This window comes from Elephantulus edwardii, unplaced genomic scaffold, assembly GCF_000299155.1.
Source record: "Elephantulus edwardii isolate Elephantulus edwardi_28Jun2011 unplaced genomic scaffold, EleEdw1.0 scaffold00248, whole genome shotgun sequence".
NCBI lineage: Eukaryota > Metazoa > Chordata > Mammalia > Macroscelidea > Macroscelididae > Elephantulus > Elephantulus edwardii.
The window spans coordinates 2,495,277-2,506,575 of NW_006399998.1; positions in this window are offsets into that span (position 1 = coordinate 2,495,277).

An 11,299-nucleotide genomic window follows, 5' to 3' on the forward strand; every position below is an offset into this window, starting at 1 on the left:
AATGGTGTCTCTCTGGAGACTAAGGTGCATTTGATACAGGTCATGGTCTTCACAATCACTTGTTATGCATCAGAAACTAGGACAATGACCAAGGAGGATAGAAGGAGAATTGATGCCTTTGAGCTGTGCTGCTGGAGAAGAGTATTGAGAATATCATGGAGTGCTAGGAAAACAAACAGATTCATTCTTTAAAGGGTTAAACTAGGTGGCTCCTTGGAGGCAAGGATTCTGAGGCTCCGTCTAACATACTTTAGACATGTTGTGAGGAGAGACCGGTCCTTGGAGAAGGACATCATGCTTGGGAGGGTGGAGGGACGGTGCAGGAGGGGAAGACCCTCTATGAGTGGATTGATTCAGTGACTGAGATAATTGGGATTGGAGTGTCAGAGATATTGCGAATGGCACAGGACAGAGCATAGTATAGGGCTGTTGTACATAGGGTTGCTATGAGTCGCAAGTGACTTGACGGCACTTAACAACAACAACCGGGCCCTTCAGCGTGGAGCTGCCGAGACTAGTGTTGATTGTGTTTGAGATGAACATTCTTCTAAGTGGTACAGCACTACTTTATAAATTTTCTGTACTGAAGTAATTTGAAGTTGCTGTGATGCTGAACACTGAGTCACTGATTTCTTCAAACACCATACTGTTTACCCATCAGGGTCAGTGTTTGGTGGCACTTCCAGATTGATTCAGGATTGGAATCAGGAGTGGCATTCACTTCCTAAAGCACATATCTCTGGACATTCCATCAACATAGAGAAATGAGAACACTTATAGAGCAGGGTTCAGGTCTTTTGTTTATAGGGTCGCTATGAGTAGTTCTTGACTCAACAGCACTTAACAACAACAACAACAACAACAACAAAAACAATTGTTTAAAAGGAACAGGAGAGAAGAGATGTGGGAGAGGGAAGAGCAAATCTCTAGCGCCACAGATTGGGAGGATGGGAATTTAAGAAAGAGGGAAGGTGCAAGGGGACTTGATACAGGGAACAAAGCCATCAATCAACATTAAAAATTATATAAAATACAATATACAGAGTAAAACAATGCGTATAAATGATTGTATAAAAGTAAATGATGGTACAAATAAATAGTAAATTAAGGCAAACCTTTGCCTGTTTCTAGTTTGTTCTAATCACAGATATCTTTATTACCCACTTAAAAGGATACTTTTTAAAAAAAGGATTCTTTTAAAAGGATACTTTAAATCACAATATTGTCTGTATATGGTACAAGTCAGCTTGGTTGTTTTCATTGCTGCTTATGTTTTTATACTTTTAGTCATACTCACTGTGGTCAAGATAGAGCTGATCTTCAAATAAATTGTGGAGGCTGTGAATTGTATGAAATGAGATTGCCTATCTTTCTACCTCAGAACCACTGCTGGAATCCAATTTTTTGAGAGACAGTGCCTTTGGATTAGCACCACAAATCCCTATGAACTATACTACCAGAACACTATTTTTTTTTCCAATCTTCTGTTGTTTTAGTTACAATACAGTATTAATAAACCAATACCAATAGGTTTGGACAATGAAGTGATAAGTACAGAAAAAAAAGAGAAGCAAGGTTTCCAGTTACTAAAAATGTTGTGGGAACTCTTAGTATTATAATGGTTAAGGTCCTGAGTTGCCAGCCAAAAGATTGGCAGTTCAAATCCACCAGTTACTCTACAAGGACATGCATCTGGAAACACTATGAACTTTGAGAAATGATGATAGTTATAGAAAGGCTTCAGACATTTAATTCATAGGGTTGCCATGAGTCATGCTTGACTTGATGGCAATCAACAACAATTTTGCAAGGACTTGGCATATATTTCTGTAAACATGCACAGTCTTGGAAACCTTATTGTGTCACAATGAGTTGGAATTGACACATCTGCAGTGAGTCTAAAAGTGTAACTCAGTGAAAAACTATTTTAGATAATAAACTTCTTATTATATAACATTTAATATATATTATTTAAGCAACTGAAAACTAAATTTGTTACATAATATTCTATGATTAAAACTGATAATACACAAATCCATGACATCAACCTTGGAAAAGAAGAGGGTCAGTCAAAGTAAGGAAGACCTTAAGTTAGAAAGACTGACACCATGACTCCAGTGGCTTTAAGAACAATAGAAATTGTGAGGATTTCACAGAGTAGGATATAGTTTCGTCATATTGTTAAAAAGATTGCTATGAGTTGGCGCCAACTTTATGACACCTAACAACAATGATTCTGTATGGCTCAGTATGAGATGGAGGTGGAACTATGACTTATTATTTTTTTACTTTTTTGACTTAATTTATTAAGTGACACAAAACTTAGTGACTTCACCGTATGGAGGCCTCTTAAATTATGAATATTACCAAACAAGGGACTATGAACAGCAGATGAACATAGCTTGATATACTGCTGAAGGATGAGACCTTCATATTGGAAGGTACTGAAAATTTAACTGGAAAGAATCGCATCCTTAAACTTGTTATAGTTGTTAGGTGTCATCAAGCCAATTATGACTCACAATGACTCTGTGAACAGCAGACCTGAACCCTGTTGTGTCCTCTACCAGCCTCATAATCTCTGGTATTTTTATTCATTGCCTAATTTTCAGATGCACGGGAAGAAACAGAAAAGGTCATGGCTTAGATCCTGCCCATTTTAGTTTTTAAACTGGTGTCCTTTAGAACTTTAGAAAGGTCTTTGATAGCAGATTTCCTCAATGTGTCATGTCTTTTGATTTCTTGACTGCTGTTACCATGGGTATATATTGTGTATGAAGGCCTTTCGTTAATTTATGTGCCAAGTCTCAAAATGAGGAGAAATATCTGCAAATACCCACTAATAATTGAAATGTGCAGTGTATACTTATGGAACTAGGAATACTGTAAATTGTCAAAAAGAAAATGAAATATGTAAAGATCAACATTCTATGTGTGAGTAAACTGAGTTGAACTGGTGGTAGCCATTACTAATTATACAATTACATGATTTACTGTTGTTGTTTTTATGTGCCATCGAGTCACCTGCGACTCAGAGTGACAACAACCCTAAATCCTGCTCTATCCTATGACAATCTTACTGTCTCCAATGCACCTAACCCCATTAACCAAGTCACTGAATTAATCCTCCTCATTGAGGGTCTGCCTCTCCTAAGCTGTCCCTGCACTCTCCTAAGCATAGCCTCCCTCTCCAAGAACTGATCTCTCCTTGCAACAAGTCCAAAATATGTTAGATGAAGCTTCAGAATCCTTGCCTCCAAGGAGCAGACAGTCTTAACCCTCTCTAGGACAAACCTGTTTGTTTTCTTAGCAGTCCATAGTATATTCAATACTCTTCTCCAATACCAGAGCCCAAAGGCATCAGTTCTCCTTCTGTCATCCATAGTCATTGTTCAGCTCTCTGACACATAGCAAGTAATTACAAAGACCATGGCCTATATCAGCTGCACCTTAGTCTCCAGAGTGACACCATTGCTCTTCAGTACTTTGGCGAGATCCCTAACAGCAGACTTTCCCATTACAATACATTGTTTAGTTTTCTGGCTGCTGTGCCAAGAGTGTTGATTGTGGAGCCAAGCAAACTAAAGCTGTTGACAATCTCAATCTCTTCATCATCTATCATCATGTTACCAATCAATCCAGTGGTGAGAACCTTTGTTTTCTTGATATTGAGCCTCAATCCATATTAAAGGTTGCAGTCCTAGACCTTTTGCAGTAAACGCTTCAGTTCCTCCTCAGTTTCAGCAAGTAGGGTTGTGTCATCTGCATAATGCAGATTTCAGATGAATTTTCCTCCAATCCTGATGCCACATTTCTCCTCATACAGTCTAGCCTCCCGGATAATCTGTTTTGCATATAGATTGAAAAAGTATAGGACAATTGCCTGGTATACACCTTTCCCAATTTTGAACCATGCAGTGTTTTCTTGCTCTGTTCTGATGATTGCCTCCTGGTCCAAGTATAGGTTACACATTAGCACGATCAAGTGTTCTGGGATTCCCATTCTTCTCAGAGTTAGCCACAGTTTGTTGTGAGCCACACAGTCTAATGTTTTGCATAATCAATGAAGCATAGATAGACATTCCTCTGGTATTCCCTGTTTTCAGCCCAAGGTACATCGAACATTAACTACAATATCCCTAGTACCACGGCCCCTTCTAAACCCAGCCTGCACTTCTGGCAGCTTTCTATATTGATGTGCTATTCCAGTCATTTTTGAATAATCTTCAGGAGAATCTTGCTTGCATGTGATATTAATGACATTGTTTGATAATTTTCGCACTGTTTTTTCACCTTTCTGTGCAATGGGAACAAGTATAGATCTCTTCCAGACAGTTAGCCAAGTGGTTGTTCTGTAGATTCATTAATAATTATCAGTGACTGGAATGCAAAAGTTGGGAATAGAGAAGGATCAGTAGTTGGAAAACATGGCCTTGGTGACAGAAATGAAGCTAGAGGTAGAATGATAGAATTTTGCACAATCAATGACTTATTCATTGTAAATTCATTTTATAAGAAATATAAACGCATAGGTTTCACCTATATCTGTGAAAAGAATCACTGGAGAAGCTTAATATCAGCTGTGAAAACTAGGCCAGGTACTGATTGTGGAACAGACCACCAATTTTTCACATGCAAGTTCAAGCTGAAACTGAGGAAAATTAAATCAAGTCCGCAGAAACCAAAATTTTTCCTTGAGCCTATCTCACCTGAACTTCAAAATCATCTCAGGAACCTTTAATGAGTGAAGACCAGATGAGCTATGGAAGGATATCATCAATATCATTCATGAAGACTGCAAAAGGTCGTTACAAAGACAGAGGAAGGAGAAAAGACTAAGATGATGTCAGAAGAAACTCCACTATTACAATGGAGCATTGAGAAGCCAAAGCAAAGGGGGAAAAGGCAAGATATTAAGAAGTTGAAAAAAAAAATTAAAAAAAGAAGTTGAACAGAAGATTCCAAAGGGCAGTGAGGGAAGACAAAGTAAAGTATTACAGTTAAAGGTGCAAGAAGCTGGAGTCAGAAAATCAAAAGGGCCGAGCTCGCTCAGCAATTCTTAAACTGAAGGAACTGAAGAACAAATTCAAACATCAAGTTGCAAAATTTAAGGATGCTTTGGGCAGAATTTTGAATGATCCAGGGAGTATTAAGAGATTATGGAAAAAGTGTAGCAAAAGGAATTGTACCAAAAGGAATTGGTGGACACAGAAGAACTTCATGAAACCACACATGAGCAAGAGCTTGTGATGATGAAGGAAGAAGTTCAAACTGCTGTGAAAGAATTGGCAAAAAACAAATTTTGCCAGGAATTGATGGCATACAGATTGACATATTTCAACAAACAGACAGTGCCCTGGATGTGTTCATGAAGTTGTGCCAAGAAATCTGGAGGACGACCACCTACCTGGCTAACTGACGGGAAGAGATCTATATTTGCTCCCATTCCAAAGAAGGGTGATCCTACAGAGCACAGAAATTATTGAATAGTATTGATATCACATGCAAGCAAGATTCTGCTGAAGATTATAAAAAAATGACTGAAATAGCACATCAACAAAGAACTGCCAGAAGTGCAGGCTAGGTTTAGAAGAGGCCTTGGTACTAGGGGTATTACAGCTAACGTCAAATGGATCTTGGCTGAAGGGATATCTATCGGTGTTTCACTGACTATGCAAAAGCATTTTACTGTGTGGATCACAACAAACTGTGGCTTAATCTGAGAATGGAAATCCAGAATACTTGATTGTGTTTATGTGAAACCTGTCCTTGGACCAGGAGGCAGTCATCAGAACAGAGCAAGGAAACACTACATGGTTCAAAATTGGGAAGAGTGTGCACCAAGTATGTGTCCTATCTCTATACCTTTTCAATCTATATGCAGAACAGATTATTCAGGAGGTTGGGCTGTATGAAGAGTAATGTGGCACCAGGATTGGAGGAAGACTCATCAACAATCTGCGCTATGCACATGACACAGCCCTACTTGCTGAAACTGAGGAGGACCTGATGCATTTGCTGCAAAAGGTCTAGGACTGCAACCTTCAATATGGTTTGAAGCTCAACATCAAGAAAACATAGATTCTCACCACTGGGCTGATTGGCAGCATCATGATGGATGGAAGAGATTGATACTATTAACAGCTTCAGTTTCATTGGCTCTACAATGAACACTCTTCATATTAGAATCCAGAAATTAAGAGGAATTGAATTGGGAAAGTCTATTGTCAGAGACCTCTCCAAAATATTGAAGAGCAGTGATATCAGTCTGGAGACTAAGGTGTGCTTGATACAGTTCATGGTCTTTGCAATTACTTGCTATGCATCAGAATTCTGGACAATGACCAGGGATGATGGAAGGAGAATTGATGCCTTTGAGCTGTGGTGTTGGAGAAGAGTATTGAATATACCATGGAGTGCTAGGAAAACAAACAAGTTCATCCTGGAGAGAGTGAAGTCAGTCTGCTCCTTGAAAGCAAGGATTCTGAAGCTTCATCTGACATACTTTGGACATGTTGCAAGGAGGGACAGTGCAGGAGAGGAAGACCCTTTGTGAGGTGGACTGATTCAATGCCTGGAGAAATGGGCATAGGTGTGTCAGAGAAAATAAGATTGGCATGGGATAGAGCAGGGTTTAGGACTGTTGTACAGGGGGCCACTATGAGTCACAGGTCATTTGACGGCATATAGCAACAACAACATACTGGCAATTAAAACTTGAAAAGGAATGGTGTCACATTCATTATTAAATAGAACATTTCAGGATCCATAAAGTACAACTTTGTCAGTGATAGCATGTATCCATAATAACACAAGGAAGAGGCACCAACCACCAAAGCCAAAGAAGGAATGAAGACTTTTCCTAGAAGAATGGGAACCTTTAGGACATGAGCAGAAACAACATTTTCAACAATGGTCACATAGGTAGTAGTAAATATGCAGATGTCCCAGAACTGAGAATTTTCCAAATCACAACAAGAACAACCCATGCTACATTTGCAAGGGGAATTAAACTAATTTGGGATTCAATAGTCTCACTATAAACATCAATTTTTGTGGCCATCATCCTGGTCTGGAGTTTTGAAATATTTTATTGCACAGATCCAATACTTTTTGTCAACATCACAATTCAAAGACATAGATTCTTTTTCTGTCATCCTTATTCTTTGCTCAACTTTCAGAAGCATAGGAAGAAACTGAAAATGTCATGGCTTGGATCCAGACCACATTAGTCTTTAAGCTGATATCCTTATACTTTAAATATTTAATGCATTATTGTGAGGATGAAATACAACCAACAACATGTTTCTTGACTCCCTTTCTCTTAGATTCTCAACTGACCTGTTTTTTTCTATCCCTTTTGTGTCTCACCATCTCTTAGGTTTCTATCCTTAGAAATAGGAGACTTGGATAGTTCACTGTGGAGCCCTTGTACTTCCCTGGAGAATGTGTCTGTGTTTTTCTGTGAGAGTTGAGTGTTGAGGAGGATTTGTTTTGAAAGTATGTGTACGTATTGACAATTTATTCATTTGCGGAGGTGAACATTTGACCTTTTAAACTGCTTACAACAGAGAAGCACTATTACTCTTTTCTCAAGAAAAAAGATCAGATGGGATTTCTATTCACTAATACAGTAGAAACTTGTCTTTCAATTTAGGGAAGTTAAAACTTTCATATACATGTGCGCACACATATACAAGCACAAAATTTAAAAGGACGAAGCCCTAACCTTTACAGTCATGTCACCCTAATTTGTTCTAACTCTCACTGAGCTATCAAATTTTGTGGCACACTATAAACTTGTTGAGTCATTAGACTGCCTGGTTAATGGAGGAAAACTAAATTCCTGTTCCTGCATAATGACACTTATTCACTGTAGACATTTGCATCACTGGGAAACAATAAAACCTCATCCTTCATAATGAAGCTCTGGGCTGACAAAGAGGAAAATGTAGTGTTGTGGGACAACTATGAATATAAAACAAGCTTAATAAAGAAATAGTGACAAATTGTGTTATGCAAAATGTAATGCAATAAATACACGGCTAACTCATTGGAAATGTCATAAATAATCTAAATAGTTTTTGACTGTCAAGGCATTGAAAAATATATTCCCTTAAAATGAAGTGCCATTTTAATTGCCATCATATTTTGACAAGCTTGCATATTCCTGTATTCAGCTTATTTGCTAAATTTAGACACTTGTTCATGATGAAATGAAGGAAGGAGCACAATTAAGTGGTTCTGCCATTTCCCTGTTGTCTAACAAGAAAGCTGCCAGTAGTCTCAAGCTATCATATTGATATTTTGTTCTTATGTAATATTGGTATTACGTGTTAATCAAGCCAGAAATTTTGTATTTCCAAAAAGGCCAATGTCCAGTTTTCTTATCCAAACTCACAGAAAACAATTGTCAAATGCATAATGTTTCTAAGCACAGTTGTATTTTCTGAAAAATTAGTTAGATCTTTAATCAATTTATGGAGACTCTGGCTTAGAATTGAAGGCCTTATTTTTCTAGAAATCAATTATTTTTATTCTACTCATTGAATTTTAAAAATTACCTACTTCTTGTCATCACTTAATACCTTAGAACTTCTTTATTGTGATTTTACTGACAATGTTCTTTCCAAGTCATGAAATTGTTTTGCATAATAAAAATATTCGGTAACAACATGTCTGATGATATGGACTTATTTATATCTAGAATTTATAGAATACTCGAGCACCTCAACAAGATAAAGGTACACAACCCAATTGCAAAATGGGCACAGGATATGAATGGACACGTCACCAAAGAAGACATTCAAATGGTGAACAAACACAAGAAGAAATGTTCAAAACTCCTAGCAGTAAGAGAGATGCAAATTAAAACAGCTAAGAGATTTCATTTCATCCCAGTTACAATAACAATGTTCAACAGAGCAGCAAGCAACAAATGCTGATGAGGTTGTGGAGAAATTGGAATCCTTATTCACTGTTGGAGAGAGTGTAAAATGATGCAACCATTCTGGAAGGCAGTATGGCATTTTCTCAAAAACTTGGAAATTGGAATATTATTTGACCCAGCAATTCCATTATTGGAAATATACTCTAAAGAAACCAGAACTCAAGCTGGTATATGCACACTCATTTTTATCATTGTGTGATTCATGATAGCAAAGAGATGAAAGCAACCCATATGCCCATCAACAAATGAATGGGTAGAGAAGCTATGGTATATTAACACAATGGAATACTGTGTAGCACTGAAAAACAAGAAACTAAAAAAAACCCATAATACAAAATCGGTGACCCTAGAGGACATTATGCTGAGTAAAATATCTCAGTCACAAAAGTACAAATACTAACAAAAAAAAAAAAAAAGTACAAATACTGCATAGTGCCACTGTTATAAAACAAGACTGACATTGGAGTTGGGGAAAGCTAAGAAAAGAGGGAATAAATAATGAGCATCGTATTAGAACAAATAAGAAAAAGAATTGTTTAAAAGGAATATATGATTAGGCATTATTTTCATATCAACAGTCCAGAATAAAAGGTGTATAGCAACGTTCACAAGTGGGGGGTGATGGTAAGAGGAAATTGTGCAATGATAAACAGTTTTTTTAAAGAGAAATCAAACTGAGGGCAGAGGGTAGAGAAAATGTACAAAAATGAATAAAAGGAAATCTAAGGTTTCTGTCTACTTTTGTTGCAACACCCCCATGATACATCTTCAAGGATATGAACATGTACGGCCAAGCACAATCAATAAGAGTGCATCTAAATTCCAAAATCAATCTCCATAATAGTCTATGTGTTTCCTACTGCCAAAGGGGCCCTTTAGAGTAGTGAGAGAAGATCTTCACCCTGAAACCCACAGCGTCCCTTTTCAGCAGGAAGTAGCTAAGAGAATACGCCACCCCCTTTTCCTTATGACTCAGGGTGAAGTCTCTCTCAGGGAGGAGTGATAGGGAATGGCAAAGGACACACTGACAAAGAAGATTAATCAGACAAGCACTGTGGCATTTGGACAAGAACAAACTGGGAGGAGGGTAGAGAGAATAATGCAACAATGAATGAATGGAAACCCCAAATCTCTGTAAATGTTTATGAAAATTAATAAAATATAATTATAGAGAAAAAAATAACAATAAAAATTATTAATGCTACATCTTCTTAATTATCTAAGAAATATTTCAGATATTCTCCAGTCTTTCTTTTATTACTGCTTATTGTTGTTGCTAGTTGCCATCCAGTTGCCTCAAACTGATGGCTACTTTGTTTGTAACAGAATGACACATTGCTTGGTCTATCTCACTCAAGCCATGATCTTTTCATTGCTTCCTTTGCATCTGGGAGCTAGATTGTGTATGAATAAGAATGACAGAAGAATTTCCGTGGAGTCCTGGTGTTCGGAAAGAGTACTAAATATTCAATGAAACGCCAAAAGAAGAAGCAGAGGTATCTTGGAAAAAATACAACCAAAGTACTCCTGAGAGGCAAGGAGGGCAAAGCTGTATCTCACATACCTTGGGCTTGTTGTTTTGTTATTGTTAACTGCTGTCAAGTCGAGCACGACTCATAGCAACCCTATGAACAAAAGGCCTGGAGCCCTTCTACAACTATCATCATTTATCATAGTTCATAGAGTTTCCAGAGGCATGTTATTTAGGAAGTGGATGTCACTACTATTTCCAAGAGTCTTGAATATTCAGTGAAATGCCAAAGAACAAGCAGATTTATCTTGGAAAGCTGCATGCAAAGTGTTAGAGGCAAGGATTGCAGCGCATTGTCTCACATACTTTGAGCTTGTTGCTAAAAAGGGCTATTCCTTGGAAAGGGATAATATATTTGGAAAGGTAGAGGGTTGGCAAAACAAAGGAAGACCACTAGTGAGATGAATTGGCATTTTGACTGCAGCAATGGGCTAAAGTATGATAGAGATAGGAGGTTGGCACAGGATAGGACAGGGCTCAGATCTGTTCTTCATAGGGCAACTGTGAGTTATACTCAAATTGATGTCACCTAATAACAATAGCAATGCCATCTTAATGACTCTTGGGTCCACTGCTGTGCATATTTCTCCAGTTCAGTTCTTGTTTTTGCTGACTCTTTAGCAACTGTAATGTCCCTTTCTAAAAATTATTCTGATCTGTATTTTCTGATGACATGTTCAAAGTAAGATTTCTTGTCATTCTTACTTTCTGACATCATTTCAGTTGTCTTCTACGATTTATTTCACTTACCACCTTTTGACATATTTTAAGCTGCATATTTTGTGTATATAAAACTATATGTTCTTACTGTTGTGAAA